Source organism: Apium graveolens, chromosome 3 (assembly GCF_009905375.1).
Source record: "Apium graveolens cultivar Ventura chromosome 3, ASM990537v1, whole genome shotgun sequence".
NCBI lineage: Eukaryota > Viridiplantae > Streptophyta > Magnoliopsida > Apiales > Apiaceae > Apium > Apium graveolens.
The window spans coordinates 131,123,406-131,141,579 of NC_133649.1; the positions used below are offsets into that span (position 1 = coordinate 131,123,406).

General features: G+C 38.7%; 1 non-coding gene across 1 annotated transcript; it reads left to right on the forward strand.

Moving 5' to 3' along the window:
- The first annotated feature begins 16,587 nt into the window (after window positions 1–16,587).
- On the forward strand, window positions 16,588–16,694 carry LOC141715802 (small nucleolar RNA R71). Its single transcript, XR_012572551.1, has one exon. It is a non-coding gene; the product is annotated as a small nucleolar RNA R71 (small nucleolar RNA).
- The last annotated feature ends 1,480 nt before the right edge of the window (window positions 16,695–18,174 follow it).

Consider the following 18,174-nt stretch of genomic DNA (forward strand, 5'->3'; position numbering starts at 1 on the left):
TTGTGAAGTAGAATCGGGATTCTCCAACCTAGAGAGATGGTCAGCTACTTGATTCTCAGTACCTTTTCTATCTTTGATCTCTAACTCAAATTCCTGAAGTAAAAGTACCCAACGAATGAGTCTCGGCTTTGAATCCTTCTTGGAAACTAGATAGCGAATAGCTGCATGATCAGTGAATACTGTTACTTTCGTACCAAGTAGATATGATCGAAATTTCTCAAACCCAAAGACTATAGCCAAAAGCTCCTTCTCAGTAGTGGTGTAGTTCAATTGGGCACCATTTAAGGTCTTACTCGCATAGTAGACCACATGGAAGAGGTTTTTCTTGCGCTGTCCCAGAACTGCACCTACCGCATAATCACTTGCATCACACATCATCTCAAACGGTTCTGTCCAATCTGGTGCTGTAATAACTGGTGCAGTGATCAAACTCTTCTTGAGAGTCTTGAATGCTGCCAAACATTCATCATCAAATTTGAAAGGCACATCTTTCTCAAGCAAATTGCACAATGGCTTAGATATCTTTGAAAAGTCCTTGATGAATCGCCGATAAAAACCCGCATGACCAAGAAAACTACGGATTCCTTTCACAGAATTAGGTGGGGGAAGATTTTCAATGACTCCCACCTTGGCCTTGTCCACCTCCAGACCCTTGCTAGAGACCTTATGCCCAAGGATAATGCCTTCACGCACCATAAAATGACATTTCTCCCAATTGAGCACCAAATTAGTTTCCACGCATCTTTTGAGTACGGCGCGCAGATTATTCAAACATTCATCATATGAGTGTCCAAAGACGGAGAAGTCATCCATGAACACTTCGACGTTATTTCCAATCATGTCAGAGAATATAGCCATCATACATCTCTGAAAAGTGGTCGGGGCGCCACATAACCCAAACGAAACTCTGCGAAAAGCAAACGTGCCAAATGGACAAGTGAAGGTAGTCTTTTCCTGATCCTCTGGTGCAATACAAATCTGATTATACCCGGAATAACCATCCAGAAGACAAAAATACTCATGACCCGCCAATCTATCAAGCATCTGATCAATAAATGGAAGAGGGAAGTGATCCTTCCTTGTGGCTTTGTTTAATTTTCTATAATCCATGCATACTCTCCATCCTGTAACTGTTCGAGTAGGGATAAGCTCATTCTTTTCATTTGCGACCACAGTGATACCTCCTTTCTTAGGTACACATTGTACGGGGCTCACCCACGAGCTGTCAGAAATAGGATAAATGATGCCTGCATCCAGCCATTTCAGAATTTCTTTCTTCACCACTTCCTTCATGATGGGATTCAGTCTTCGCTGCTGTTCCACAGTTGGCTTACTACCTTCCGCTAGCAGAATTTTATGCATACAATATGAAGGACTTATCCCCTTGATGTCTGCTATGGTCCATCCTATAGCCGATTTGAATTCTCTCAAAATCCTTAAGAGCTTGTCTTCCTCACTACCTGAAAGGTCAGATGAAATAATAACAGGTAACGTAGATGAATCACCTAAAAAAGCATACCTCAAGTGTTCAGGTAATGGCTTGAGCTCTAAGGTAGGCGCTTCCTCTATTGATGGTTTGAGCTTCCCTTCAGCATTCTTAAGGTCAGAAGTACCAAGAGATTCAAATGGTATGTCCAGCTTTCGCTTCCAGGGAGAAGCGTTCAGATATTGTAATTACTCGTTGCCATCTTCATCATCGCTGTCAAAATCCCCCACTAAGGCCTTTTCCAATGCATCAGACATTAGCATGTGATCGAGTTCCGAAGTAACCGCAGAATCAATCACATCCAATTTTAAGCACTCCTCATCTTCTATAAGGAATTTCATTGCCTTGAATACGTTGAATGTCACATCCTGATCTTGGACCCGCATAGTAAGTTCACCTTTTTGCACATCTATCAAGGTACGGCCAGTAGCCAAGAAAGGCCTTCCCAAGATTATGGGAATCTTCTTATCTTCCTCAAAATCCAGAATAACAAAATCTGCAGGAAAGAAGAGCTTATCCACCTTGACGAGCACATCCTCAACTATGCCCCTTGGGTAAGTAATGGAACGGTCAGCCAATTGTAGCGACATGTATGTGGGTTTTGGATCAGGCAGATCCAGCTTTTTAAAGATCGACAACGGCATCAGATTAATGCTTGCTCCCAAATCACAAAGGCACTTGTCAAAAGTCAGATTGCCAATGGTGCAAGGAATGGTGAAGCTTCCTGGATCTTTCAGTTTTGGTGGTAACTTTTGCTGCAGAACAGCGTTGCATTCTTCCGTGAGAGCAACGGTTTCAAGGTCATCCAGTTTCACCTTCCTTGAAAGAATAGTCTTTATAAACTTCGCATAACTAGGCATTTGTTCAAGAGCCTCAGCAAAAGGTATATTGATGTGAAGTTTCTTGAACACCTCCAGAAACTTCCCGAACTGTCTATCCAGCTTTTGTTGCTGCAATCTCTTAGGAAAAGGTGGTGGAGGATAGAGCTGTTTCTCCCCTGTATTAGCCTCAGGCAGAGTGTGTTCAACAGTAGTCTTCCTTGGTTCCGCCGCTTTCTCCTTTTGCTTAGATTCTCCATTTCTAATTTCAGCTTCTACTTCTTTTGCCTTTTCAGCATCAGCCACTTTTCCAGACCTTAAGGTAATAGCCTTGACTTGCTCTTTAGCTTCCTTCCTACCTGGTACTTCCGTGTCACTGGGAAGAGTGCCAGGTTGATGATTGAGCACTGCATTGGCTAATTGACCGATTTGATTTTCCAAGGTCTTGATAGAAATCGCCTGACTCTTGCACAACAGCTTAAGTTCCTCAAAATCAGCACTAGTAGGTGCAGCTGTACTTTCCTGTTGAGGATATGATTGCCTTGTAACATACTGTTGTGGTTGCTGGAATCCAGGTGGGTTAAACTGTTTATGTTATTCCTAGTGAACTAACAATGAGATTTACAGAAGGGGGGTTGAATGTAAATCTCAAAACTTTTTCAAGTTTTGAGCAGTTTCAAAGGCTGTGTGTCTAAGATAAACAAGTGTGTGAATTGCTTTAAGCTAATATAGACAGATATATATTCAAGCACAAAAGTACAGAACACAACAGACCTTAAAAACTTTTCTGGTGGATTTGTTGTTCCACCAGAGATGGTATTTCAGAAAATCTGTGATTCAAGAAGTTGATCACAGCTGCATCCTAGTACAAACTAGATAATTTTTCTCAAGATTTTTCTAAACAGCTCGGGAAAAATTCTCTTCTAATTACTAGCTGCTACTTGGTTTATATAACACCAAGTTTACAAGTGAAGACAAAGATAAAAAATACAATAATAAAATAAGTTCTCCACTTGTTTCTTCTCCATTTTACTCCAGTACATTGTTGACTATTGCCTCTTTATACTAGAGTAGAACGGCTGCTTTTTCTGATGTTCCTGAAATAGGCTACCACATCTCAGTTGTCTCTGTCAACCCATGTGCCTCTGTTTGTAGGTACAACTACCACTTATCAACTGCTATTTAACAGAACATCCGTTGAAGCCTTCATCTGTTGATGGCTTTATCCGTTGATGTGTTAGCAGTTGAAGCTCTATCCGTTGATGCACTCATCCGTTGAAGGATGTTATCCGTTGAAGCTTTAGAGACATCCGTTGAATCTTTGTTTCTCATCCGTTGAAGGTCTTTAAGTTATCCGTTGATACCATTTCATTTATACAAAATTCTAAGGCATGAAATATTTACAATTGGCCTTCCTATCTGCATATCCTTTAGTAGTCAACATGACTTATAATTTCCCTCAACATTTAAGAATTATATCTCAAATTCAGAGACTGAAATGTGCTACAACACTAGACTTATTTCTAAGTAAAGCTACACCATCAACGGATAGCCAAAGTGGTCTTATCCGTTGAGGCTACAAACACTAGATTTCTACTTAAGTGTTTTGTTAAACATATCATCAAACTAATGCACATATATTCCTAACAATCTCCCCCTATTTATGTCTATAAGAATTGTAGACATAAATTTAAGGTTAACTTGATGATAACAAAACACTTAACAAATATATGAACTGAAACTAAGTAGAAATTTAAAAGTGCTGTAAAAGTGTATGTACTAGAAGGTAATTGAAGATTTACAGTGTTTCCAAGGGTGCTCCTCTAGCCTGAGCAAATCATCTTTTTCTTCTTTGATCCCTGGTTTTCTTTCCTAGCCCTTTGTCATTTTCCTCAATTTGGAGTTGGAGTTGTCTGAAGAATTCAGCTTCATCTTCATCACTGATATCCAACTTAGATTGCATTTCTTTGACAGTTTCATTGTTGGCAATCATGAGTTGGTCTTCAAGTCTGAAAAATCTTCTGACTCCTTTATCATCTCTGAATTCCATCAACCAATGAGGTGATTTGTGAATTGTAGTTCCCCTTTCTTGAATGAGTAAGGTTCTGGGCAAAGCATTGGGCTCCCTCCAAGTTTTCCTTATGTTGGCAATCTTGTTGAGAATTTCAGTCTTGGCAGTCCTGGTAAAGCCAGAATCCTTTTGTATGGCTGAAAAGACTCTGATCAAGGTAGAGTAGCCTTCATTCAGAATCCTGTAGAGAGGCCATGTTCTTTCCCCAGCTCCTTTATATCTGAACACCAATCTCTCTGGTAGCTGTCTGTAAGCAGCAATTCCCTTACATCCTCCAGCTCATCCAGATAGAGTTCAATGTCTGAAATTTCTTTTATGTCACAGATGTGAACATAATCATCTTTAGAAATGGGTGGCTTAGGGTTAGGTTTGTGTTTTTGAGTGAATTTCTTAGAGTTTAGGGGAGGTGTAGATTTGGATTTTCTTTTCTGTTTCTTTGGTAGTGGAAGAGTGGTTAAAAAGGTAGGCAAATTGATGGTGTCCCAATCAATAGGTTCCTCTTTTGGGATGATTGGTTCACCATGGATGTTTATAGTGGGATCAGCAACAAAGGGTTCAGGTATGGAAGGTAGAGATTTAGTTTCTTCAGTATTGCCTTCACTCCTTCTATGTGCCTTGGCCTTTCTTCTGTTTCCCTTCTGCCATTCCTCTTTTTCCTCCATGCTTTCACCAAATATACTCCCAAAAACCTCATCTAAGTTTGCAATCTTGTCTTCACCCCTGACTTCAATTCCTTTCTCATTTTCAACTAGACTTGACTTTAGCTTTTGTTCAAGCTTTGCTTGTGCTCTTTTGTCAGCCTTGAGTTTCTCAGCTTCTTTCTTTAACCTTTTGGTTTCTTCCCTCTTGGCTATTGAGAATTTGGGATGTCCTTGCATCACACATATGCTCTTTCCCTCTCTAAAGATAATAGCCATGTTTCTCCTTACTGCCTCATCCATGGTCTCCTTGTGTTTTATGATGCTTGTACCCAAAACTTTGTCTTCATCAGGCTTTGGAAGAGGAAAGTCCACTTCTTTCATCTGAGCAAAGTCAAGAGGGTTCTTTGTGGAGTCCTTGTTGGATCTGGTGTTGGGCTTGAGAACCATAGGTTTTAGATTCTTGAAAGAAGTCTCTCCAACCTTATTTCTCCTTTCTGGCTTGTGCTCCATGTTGATTGGTTCAACCTTTGTGCTATGTTTCACAGATATTGATTTATCTTGTGTTGAGCCAAACAGCTGTTGCATCCTTTCATCAATTCTCCTCCTTTGCTCTTTCACTTGAATTTCAGCTGCTGTTAGCTGGATTAAATCAATTCCATCAGGCTTTCCTTTGATTTGAATGATTGGAGAAGTAGTGATGGCAGGAACTAGCACTTTAGATATTTGGATTTTTGTAGATGGCTCTCCTTCCCCTTCCCTTTTACTCTCCCCCTTTTTGTTATCATCAAGGAGAGGGGTCAAGCCCTGTGCTTTTGCCAGCTGCATAAGTAGATTTGTTTGAGATTGTTGGTTGTGAAGAATGGTGGCCACAGAATCTTCAATAACTTGAACTCTGTCGTCCAGTTTGGCCAGCCTCTTTTCAGTATTTGATTCCTTTTTCAATCTCAACAAAATGTCCTGAATTGTACCAAAGGGCATGACTGAATCCAATTTTTCAGAATTGTAGGATTTCAAGTCAGCAATATCCTTTCTGAGTTCATCCACACTCAGATTCTGTTTTACTTGCTGCAACTTCATGAGATGCAGTGAGTCCAAGTGAGCTGTAAGGATAGCCTTTGTACCAGCATGAGAAGTTTTCTGAATGGCCTGTCTGATAGTACTGATTTGTTTGACTAAGGAGACATTGAATTGCCCTGTTATAGACTCCTTTGTGAAAGCCCATTCAGGTAGATTTGGAATAGAACTAGGGCCTTCATCTCCCCCTAAGTTCATGCTTCCATCAGAAGAAACAAAGTCATCATCATTAGAATTTACTCCAAATTCTTCAAATGACTCACCAGCTGTTGAAGGCATCTTGTTAATAGCAGTTTTGTCCCTTTGAAGAGATGCTGTTGTATGTACTAGATGTAGTGTCTTTTCTGCCTCCACATTGCCCTGTGCAGCCAATACTTGATAGGCTGAAACAGGATGAGTAAAAGTGTCAGCATCCAAGGAAATGTTATCAATTACAGCTTTGTAATGTTGCTGAAATTGTCTTTCCTTTTCAGCATCATTCACAATCATTGACTCACTAGCAATGGCTGGATCCATCCTTATATCTGCTGTACCTGCCTTTCTCTCATTTTCTCTATGTTCTTGCATCAGGGGCTCCCCCTGGCTCACACAACTCACTCCCTCACCTTCACCTACTAAGGTGGTACTCCTCTCACTTACTTTTGCCATGCTGGAAGAAATAGCATGCATATTTGAGCTCTCAATCTTTCCTTTTGCCTGGGAGCAACCCAGCCTCTCACTCAAATTGTCACTCCCTTCCCTCAGTCCTAGAAGTGATTGTACAGTAATCAAGTCTTCTACACTTGGAATTGTTTCAGTTGTGTGTGTAGAGACTATCAACGGATGAGGAATAGCCGTTGAAGGTGAAACTGATGGTATCAATGGATAACTGCTGTTAAGCTTATCCGTTGAAGAACAACCACTTGTCAACGGATGAGTGATATCCGTTGAAGAAGGAAAAGAAGTAGAAATTGAAAGTGATATAACTGTTGAATCTGTGTAGATTGATATGAGTTTTGGTGACACAGATCCTTCAATTACATCTGAAAGAATTTGCGGGTGATCCAACAAATCATCTAAAAGATGATGATCACCTGTATTTGAGTGGGGCTCCTCCCGGAGTTGTAAAGAGGGAGAATCAGGAATTGATGGGAATAACATATCCACATCTAGAGATGGTGAAGAAGTGTGTGGTGATTGATGTGTGTTAATTGTGAGAGAATGGGGCTGTGACTCCACATTTGTTGGAGCCACATCAAACTGAGTTTGAGAAGGCATAGATACAGATGGATGTATCTGTGCAGTGTGTGCACCCTGTGTAGAAGATTGGGTTCTAGCTCTCTTTCTTCTAATAAAGGCTTTTGTTGGTGAGTGTTTGGCTTTAGTGTCCCTCCCTCGTTTGTGTGTTCCTGGTTGGGAACTATTTTCAATAGTTACATCCTTTTGGGAGGATGCAGCTAGGGATATGCTAGTAACCTTTTCAACCACCACAGCTTTTTGAGAAACTGTGGCTTGGCTAGCTTGGGAAGCACTTTTCTCTCCTTCCTTATCTTGGGGGTTTCTTTGATGTTCACCCCTCCCCTCACCACTCACACCCTGTTCACTCCCCTCAGGGTTAATGGTAGGTGTTACAACTGTTGTCTTTTGAGAAACAACAGAGGTGGTTTTCTTTGTCTTTGATTTTGAAAGTTTAGTTTTGGTGACCTTGGTAGGAATCTGTTGGGGCATTGTCACAGATTCCATGGCCACACTAGAAGATAAAGAAATAGAGGGGTTGGAAGAAGTATGAGTTGTAGAAGCAATTACCTCACCTACCTGTGGTGCATTCATGATTGGTAAATATACTAATGGCACACTGCTGTTGAGATCCATTCTCAATAAATCTACAAGAACTCTTTTCTCTTGTGCCCAGCACTTGAGTTTATTATTCTCATTCGTAATGACCAAACCTTCAGCAACATGGTTAGCCAATAACATAAAGAATCTAGCATAATAGATGTTATTAGGTCTATTAGCTTTGTTACCTAATCTAGTACCCAATTCTAGCATAATATAGTTGCTAAAATTAAAATACCTATCAGAAACAAGCATATAGAGCATATTAACAAGAGATGAAGTTATGGCATCAAAATTGCTAATTTTCCCAGAGAAAACCTTGATAAAGGCATCCCCAAGAAAACTCCATTCTTTCCTAAGGCCTTTTCTTCTAATACTCCCTAAACTAGCAGAGTTAAGAGAATAACCTATGGAATCTAACATGCTGGATACATCATTATCAGTGTGTGGTGTCATGGCATTGTTTTCAGGTAATTTAAAACATGCTAGTAAGTCATCACAGTTAACACAGTGATTTTTACCTTTGAGAGTGAAGGAGATAGTCATATCTATGGAGTTGAACTCAGCAGATGTCCAAATCTCCTCAACTACTTCACAGTAAATCGTTGGGGCTTCCAGCATTGCATAGCTAAGTTTACAGTTTTTGATGAAGTCCATCATTTTGTGATAATCTGAGTGGGCTTCATTCTTTTCTACCAAAGCTATGAAATTGTTCTTCTCATAGATGAACCCAGATTGAGACATAATCTTTACTACTGGTGCCATTGTTATGAGTAGAAATTGCAGAGAATAACTTGAAGGTTTTGCAGAGAGAAAATGGTAAAAGCTTTGAAATTTCAAGAAAGCGTAAAGTAAAAATGAAAAATCAGAAGGGCTTATATACTTTCTCAAAATAAAAAAAACATAAATAAGAGATTAAACAATAAATATGTGTAAGTGAATTTCAGCCGTTTAAGAATAAACTGTAAGTATTCTAAAAACTACCTTTAAAACAAATACATACAGCTGTATGTATTGGTATCAACGGTTAAGACAATAGAATCAACGGCTGTGAAACACTTGAATCGACTGATGTGATATTTCAACGGATAAGGTAAACCGTCATCCGTTGAAGAGCACTTCAGTTTTATCCGTTGACGGATAAAAATTCCAGAAATGTATATGACTTTCAACGGATAATGAACATCCGTTGATAGAACAATTTTGACTTTCAACGGATAGGGAATATCCGTTGATGGAATAATCTATGTTAAAAATCAAACTTGTTCTTGCAGCTAATACATTTCAGGCTTCAATTCAAATTGCAATAAGGACATTAATTTTAAGAGTAATTAAGCATACCTAGCTCACTTACCAATCTTGTGAATGTTGATTCATCAAGTGGCTTGGTAAATATGTCTGCAATTTGTTGTTCACTTGGAACAAAATGAAGTTCCACTGTACCTTTCATCACATGTTCCCTAATGAAGTGGTACTTAATATCAATGTGCTTGGTCCTTGAGTGCTGCACAGGATTCTCTGTTATGGCTATGGCACTTGTGTTGTCACAAAAAATAGGAATTCTATCAACATGTAGTCCATAATCAAGGAGTTGATTCCTCATCCATAACACTTGAGAGCAGCAACTTCCAGCAGCAATGTATTCAGCCTCAGCTGTAGAAGTAGAGACTGAATTTTGCTTTTTGCTAAACCACGATACAAGCTTGTTTCCCAGGAATTGGCAGGAGCCTGTTGTACTTTTCCTGTCTATTTTGCAACCTGCATAGTCTGCATCTGAGTAGCCAATTAGATCAAAACCAGACTCTCTAGGGTACCAAATTCCTAGATTTGGAGTCCCCTTGAGATATCTGAAAATTCTTTTAATAGCTACTAAGTGAGATTCTTTAGGGTCAGCTTGAAATCTAGCACAGAGACATGTAGAAAACATTATATCTGGTCTACTGGCAGTTAAATATAAAAGTGAACCAACCATGCCTCTATAACTTGTAATGTCCACAGACCTTTCAGTCTTATTTAATTCAAGTTTGGTGGCAGTGGCCATGGGAGTTTTTGCAGATGAACATTCTATTAAGTCAAACTTCTTTAAAAGATCATAAATATATTTAGTTTGACTAATGAAAATTCCATCACTAACTTGTTTAACTTATAAACCAAGAAAATAGGTTAGTTCTCCCATCAGGCTCATTTCATAATTACTTTGTATTAGCTTAGCAAACTTTTTACAAAGCTTATCATCTGTAGATCCAAATATTATGTCATCTACATAAATTTGAACAAGTATACTAGAGCCATTAACATTCCTAAAGAAGAGAGTTTTATCAACAGTACCTCTAGTGAAGTGATTCTCCAAAAGGAATTTTAATAAGGTTTCATACCAGGCTCTAGGTGCTTGCTTCAGTCCATAGAGTGCTTTCAACAGATAATACACATAGTCTGGAAAATTTGAATCTTCAAACCCTAGAGGTTGACTTACATAAACTTCTTCCTCCAATTTCCCATTTAGAAATGCACTCTTGACATCTATTTGATAGACTTTGAAATTGGCATGGGCTGCATAGGCTAGAAAAATTCTGATGGCTTCAAGTCTTGCAACCGGAGCATATGTCTGATCAAAATCTATTCCCTCTTGTTGAGAATAGCTTTTAGCAACCAATCTGGCTTTATTCCTTATGACAATGCCATTTTCATCCATCTTATTTCTGAATACCTATTTTGTGTCAATAGGACTCTTGTTCTTTGGTTTGGGTACCAGCTTCCAAACTTTGTTTCTCTCAAATTGGTTCAGCTCTTCCTGCATAGCTAATATCCAATCTGGATCCAATAAAGCTTCTTCCACTTTCTTAGGTTCCTCCTGAGATAGAAAACTACTATACAGACATTCATCTTGAGTAGCTTTTCTTGTTTGCACTTTAGATGATGCATCACCAATGATCAGTTCAAAGGGATGATTCTTGGTCCATTTCCTTTGAGGTGGAAGATATACTCTAGATGAGGTGGCCTCAGTATTGTCATGATGTGAGACAGAGTGTTGATTAGTTGAAACTCCCCCTGAGTTGTTGGTCCTTTGCAGGGAATTTGGAGTTCTATCAACTGATGATGTAAATCGATTATCCGTTGATGAACTATGATCAACGGATGCTTCATTTTGTACTTCAACGGATGATGCACTATGTCTTTCAACGGATACTGCATTGCCTCTATCAACGGATGCAGAATTTTGTGCATTATCCAAGGGCATGTTTTGAATCCCTTTTGAAGTGTCATCTCCATCAGTCTACTCTTCACTATCATCACAATATATCTCAATGTTGTCAAATTTGAGTCTCTCATGGTGTCCCTCATCTGTTAGTCCATCAATCTTTTTATCATCAAACACAACATGCACAGATTCCATAACAATGTTGGTTCTTAGATTGTAGACCCTATAAGATTTTCTAGCTGAGTAACCAACAAATATCCCTTCATCAGCCTTTGCATCAAACTTCCCTTTATGGTCAGATTGATTTCTCAGTATAAAGCATTTACATCCAAAGACATGAAGAAAGTTTAGAGTTGGTTTTCTTCTCTTGAACAACTGATAAGGAGTCATGCCTTTAGCTTGATTGATCAAAGAAATATTCTGAGTGTAGCAGGCACAATTAACAGCTTCAGCCCAGAAATATGTTGGTAACTTTGATTCTTCAAGCATTGTTCTAGCAGCCTCAATTAAAGATCTGTTCTTTCTTTCAACTACCCCATTTTGCTGAGGTGTTCTTGGAGCTGAGAACTCATGCATGATTCCATTTTCTTCACAGAACAGCCTCATTGTCAAATTCTTGAACTCAGTTCCATTGTCACTCCGGATATTCCTAACCTTCAAGTCAGGATGATTATTGACTTGCCTGATGTGATTGATAATGATTTCACTTGCTTCATCCTTTGATCCAAGAAAATAGACCCATGAAAACTTTGAGAAATCATCTACAATCACTAAGCAATATCTTTTTCTTGCAATTGACAATACATTGACTGGTCCAAACAAATCCATATGTAGCAGCTGTAATGGTTCATCAATTGTTGTTTCAAGCTTCTTTTTGAATGATGCTTTCCTTTGTTTGCCTTTCTGACAAGCATCACACAAACCATCCCTTGAGAATTCAACAAGAGGAATTCCTCTAACTAAGTCCTTTTTGACTAGATCATTCATTGTCTTGAAATTCAAATGGGATAGCTTCTTGTGCCATAGCCAACTTTCAACTGGACTTGCTTTGCTGAAGAGACAAGTAATAGATTCTGCATCAGTAGAGTTGAAGTCAGCTAAGTACACATTTCCTTTTCTAACTCCAGTTAGAACCACTTTGTTGTCTTTCTTACTGGTGACAACACAGGCTTCAGAATTGAAGGAAATTGTATTCCCTCTATCACATAGTTGACTGATGCTCAGTAAGTTGTGCTTGAGACCATCAACTAATGCAACTTCATCAATGATGACATTCCTTGTTGAAATCAAGCCATATCCCATAGTAAACCCTTTGTTGTCATCTCCAAAGGTTATGCTAGGGCCAGCTTTCTCCTTAAACTCTGTGAGCAGGGAGAAATCTCCTGTCATGTGTCTTGAACAGCCACTGTCCAAGTACCATAGATTTCTTCTGTTTCCCTGCACACCATAAAATCAATCAAGTTGATTTTGGTACCCAAGTTTCCTTGGGTCCATTCATGTTAGCCTTTCTCCTAGACTTCATTCCTCCTGCATCTTTAGACTTAGGTAACTTTGAGTCAACCTTGATCTTAGATGTAGTTGGTTGAGGTGTAGGGTTAGTCACAGAATCATTTAGCACATTTGGAATTTGATAAGGCATGGATTGTGCAAACATGTTATTCCACATAGGCATATTGTATGGCATTTGAGGCATACTGAATGCAGCAAGATAAGGATTGTTAAAATATGGCATGTTTGCAAAATGTGCATAAGGATTCTGTTGAGACATAACAGGCATAGCATGCAGAGGTGATGCAGACATATTAGGCATGGAAGAGGGTACAGGTATGGGAGTTTTCTTAATAGATTTGCAATTAGCATATAGATGATTAACACTATTACAATGCACACAGCTTTTTCTAGGAGCATACTTATCAGGTGTGTAATTGTTATGTTTGTTAACCCCTACCTTCCCATTTCTATTAGATTTCCTTTTAGTTTCCTTTTTATCCTCAACCACTTTGAGCCTATTCTTTAACTGTTCTAAGGTCATGTGTCCTATATTCACCTTACTGAAATCTTTGGATGTGCTTGCTTCTTCTTTGACAAAGTTCTTGGAAGTTGAACCAAACTTTTTGTTGAGTTTCTTTAATTTTTCACTGTTAGAAACATCTGCCTGTTTTAATTGAGGAACCTTCAACGGATGCTCCTTTTCTTCCTTCAACGGATAATTTTCATCATCCGTTGATTCCACATCCGTTGACAGCCCATCAATTAATTCCATTTTCTTTTTGTTTTTATCCCAGGCAGTCTCACAAAATGATTCAATTCCTTGGACCTTGACAATTTGAGCACTAACATCCCTAGATGTCTTCCAGGCTTTAATCACCTCTTGCTCTCTCCCTAATTGATTAGAAAGTATTTCTACTTTCTTAACAGATTCAACTAGTTCATTTTCAACAGATATACAATGTAGCTTAGTTTTCTCTAGGTCAATCAACTTATCTTCTAACACAGCATTTCTATTACTTAAAAACAGATTGTTCTCTTTAATCCTACTATTTTCTTTAGCAAGAGATTTAAGAGACACACGCAAGTGATACAATTCAGTAGACATGTCATTAAAAGCATCATTGCACTCTTCTTTAGTAAGCTATGTTAAATCAGTAGTGATTACCTGGTTGCTTGATGAACTAACTTCATTTTCCTCAGAATCAGCCATGAGAGCCAAGTTGACATATTCCACATCTTCATCCTCTTCTTCTCCATCAGCTGCCCAGTCTTTTTCTTGAGTAATGAAAGCCTTCTCCTTTTGCTTGAGCAGATCAAAATATTTCTTTTTGTAATCTACTTGGTCAAATTTCTTCTTTTCAGAAGTTGGCTTTCTGCATTCACTTGCAAAGTGTCCACTTATACCACAATTGAAACACTTGAACTTGGATTTGTCCACCATGTTCTTATGAGGTTTAGTGGCTCTAGTATTTTTCTTAAATTTCATCTTTGCAAATCTTCTGGACAGAAATGCAAGATGCTCATCAATACCATCAGAGTCATCTTGGCTGAAGTTGTCTTCATTCTCAGCAACTTGCTCCTTACCCTTGCTTGATTCTGATTTGCTTGTGCCATCTTTGGAGTTTAATGTTGATCTCACAGTTTCTTGTCTGCATTCTTTCTCATTTTCAGCTACCAAGGCAACTGAACCTCCTTTCTTTCTTCCCTTCTCCATTACCTCATCCTGTTCCAGCTCTAGTTCATAAGTCTTCAAGATTCCATATAATCTTTCAAGAGTGAAGTCCTTATAATCTTGAGAGTTTCTCAAGGAGACAGTCATGGGTTTCCATTCCTTTAGCAAGGATCTTAAAAATTTAAGATTTGAATCCTTCACCTAGTACACTCTACCATACAGCTTCAGTCCATTCAACAGCTTTTGGAATCTATTGAATGTGTCATTTAAAGATTCATTTTCTTCAAAATGAAAATACTCATACTGTTGAATGAGAAGCTGCATTTTGTTTTCTTTTACTTATTCTGTACCTTCACACAGTAGCTGAACTGTGTCCCAAACCTCTTTGGCAGTTGTGCAATTTATCACATTATCAAACATATCCTTGTCAAGACCATTAAACAAAATGTTCATAGCCTTCTTATCCTTGTGGACTTCTTCTGTGTCTTCCATTGTCCATTCTGCTCTAGGTTTTGGAATGGATTGACCAACAACAATTGTGGCTGTAGCAACTGTGGCTACTTTGTGGGGAATGTGAGGACCATTTTCAATGCAGTTTACATAACCTTCATCTTGGGAGATTAGATGAAGGTGCATTTTTACCTTCCAATGGTAATAACTGTCTTTGTCAAGAACTGGGATTTTTACTCCAATATCCTTCTTACTCATCTTTGTTAGTTTCCAAGAACTTTAAACTCTTTGTATGTCAAGAGCCTGCTCTGATACCAATTGTTATTCCTAGTGAACTAACAATGAGATTTACAGAAGGGGGGTTGAATGTAAATCTCAAAACTTTTTCAAGTTTTGAGCAGTTTCAAAGGCTGTGTGTTTAAGATAAACAAGTGTGTGAATTGCTTTAAGCTAATACAGACAGATATATATTCAAGCACAAAAGTACAGAACACAACAGACCTTAAAAACTTTTCTGGTGGATTTGTTGTTCCACCAGAGATGGTATTTCAGAAAATCTGTGATTCAAGAAGTTGATCACAACTGCATCCTAGTACAAACTAGATAATTTTTCTCAAGATTTTTCTAAACAGCTCTGGAAAAATTCTCTTCTAATTACTAGCTGCTACTTGGTTTATATAACACCAAGTTTACAAGTGAAGACAAAGATAAAAAGTATAATAATAAAATAAGTTCTCCACTTGTTTCTTCTCCATTTTACTCCAGTGCATTGTTGACTATTGCCTCTTTATACTAGAGTAGAACGGCTGCTTTTTATGATGTTCCTGAAATAGGCTACCACATCTCAGTTGTCTCTGTCAACCCATGTGCCTCTGTTTGTAGGTACAACTACCACTTGTCAACTGCTATTTAACAGAACATCCGTTGAAGCCTTCATCCGTTGATGGCTTTATCCGTTGATGTGTTAGCAGTTGAAGCTCTATCCGTTGATGCACTCATCCGTTGAAGGATGTTATCCGTTGAAGCTTTAGAGACATCCGTTGAATCTTTGTTTCTCATCCATTGAAGGTCTTTAAGTTATCCGTTGATACCATTTCATTTATACAAAATTACAAGGCATGAAATATTTACAATTGGCCTTCCTATCTGCATATCCTTTAGTAGTCAACATGACTTATAATTTCCCTCAACATTTAAGAATTATATCTCAAATTCAGAGACTGAAATGTGCTACAACACTAGACTTATTTCTAAGTAAAGCTACACCATCAACGGATAGCCAAAGTGGTCTTATCCGTTGAGGCTACAAACACTAGATTTCTACTTAAGTGTTTTGTTAAACATATCATCAAACTAATGCACATATATTCCTAACAGTTTACTCACTCCTTGCTGATATGGTGGCTGAATAGCATTCTGATTATTTCCCCAGCTGAAATTTGGATGATTTCTGTTGTTAGGATGATAGGTCGCTGGCACAGGCTGCTGTTGTCGCTGATAATTATTCACATACTGAACAGATTCGTTGACAAGAGAACACTGATCCGTAGCATGAGAACCTGCACAAAGCTCACAAACCATAGCTATTTAATTAACTCCATATGTAGCCAGAGAATCAACCTTCATTGATAGCGCTTGGAGCTGGGCTGCAATAGCGGTAGCTGCATCAACTTCCAGAATACCTGCTACCTTGCCTGACATCATCCTTTGAGTTGGGTTTTGATGCTCATTCGCAGCCATCGTCTCTATAAGATTATACGCCTCAGTATAGCTTTTAGCCCATAAGGCGCCTCCAGCTGCTGCATCGAGCATGGGCCGAGATTGGGTCCCCAAACCATTATAGAACCCAGTGATCACCATCCAATCCGGCATTCCATGATGTGGACATTTTCTCAATATTTCCTTGTAGCGTTCCCAAGCCTCGCACATAGACTCTGTAGGTTGCTGCGCAAATTGAGTAAGAGCACTCCTCATAGCAGCAGTCTTTGCCATTGGATAAAACTTCACCAGAAACTTTTGCGCAAGATCTTGCCACGTAGTGATGGACCCAGCTGGTTCAGAATGTAACCAGTCTTTAGCCTTGTCCCTCAGTGAGAATGGGAAAAGCCTCAACTTGATAGCTTCATCAGTCACGCCATTATACTTAAAAGTGCTGCAGATCTCGACAAAATTCCTTATGTGCATGTTGGGGTCTTCAGTTGCCGCTCCTCCAAAAGAAACAGAATTTTGCACCATCTGAATAGTGCCCGGCTTGATTTCAAAGGTGTTAGCTTGAATAGCCGGATGAAGGATGCTTGACTGAATGTCATCAATTTTAGGCCGAGAAAAATCCATAAGAGCAGGATCAGCTTGAGCAATACGATCTCCCATGTTTACTGGTTCTTTCTACTCAGTTCCTGAATCCGAATCCTCAAAATCTAACTTCTCCGGAATATCAAGAACTTCGTCTGTCTCCTCAGCTGTATCTAAAGTCCTCTTGCGAGCATGAGAACGAGTTTGCATAAACGCTTGCTAAAGTACCTGAAACACAACCGGAAAAAAATAAGTAACTACTACGTCCTAATCACTGAGTCCTAATGACCAATGATGGTAAGTACATAAACTAAACAAATACGCCGAGTCCCCGGCAGCGGCACCAAAAACTTGTTAGGGCGAAAACACGCGCTAATATTCACGCAAGTATACGCGTTCGCAAGTAGTATAAAATATTTTCTAGTTCGTTCCCTCAGAGACTCAGACTAAATTATTATCTAATTAAACTCACTCACCAATGTATGATTACTTCTCAATGTTAAGACACTAACACTTAAAATTGTTGATTAAATATTAACTACAATTAACTACTTAATTAATCACTTAACTAACACTTCAATTTATCAATAATAAAACACTCATGAGATCACAACTTCATTATTACTTCCTTCTATAGCCATTGTTATTACCTTTAGCATGTGACATTGATGATATTAATCGAATAACACGAAACTGATAAAAGCCAACTTTCATTGTACTAATACCATTCTACCAAGCATCCACAATTAAGATAGAAGTTGAATAGTCATCAATTATGTTGAGTTCCCATATGTCTACAGAAATTGACAACACAACGATTTAAGCACAAGTTATCCCTTTTGATTACACAGGGCAAATAAAACTGTTAGAATTACCCACTAATCATGCACAACGTACATGAACCTATGATAGCATGGCAAGTTCTAAATCTCAAGATCCACCGTCGCTTCACAAGAGATTAACACCCTATCTTACATGTTCGTGACGCACATAAGACGAATATGCACAACCAATACTAGATATCATGCAATCATCACACACTAAAGTATTAAACGATTAACTAAAGAATTTCATAATAAATTCGTTGCAACCCCATGATCACGATTAGCCCATAATAGCACTTATCGTCATCATGGGTTCATATGAAATCATGATAAACAAACAC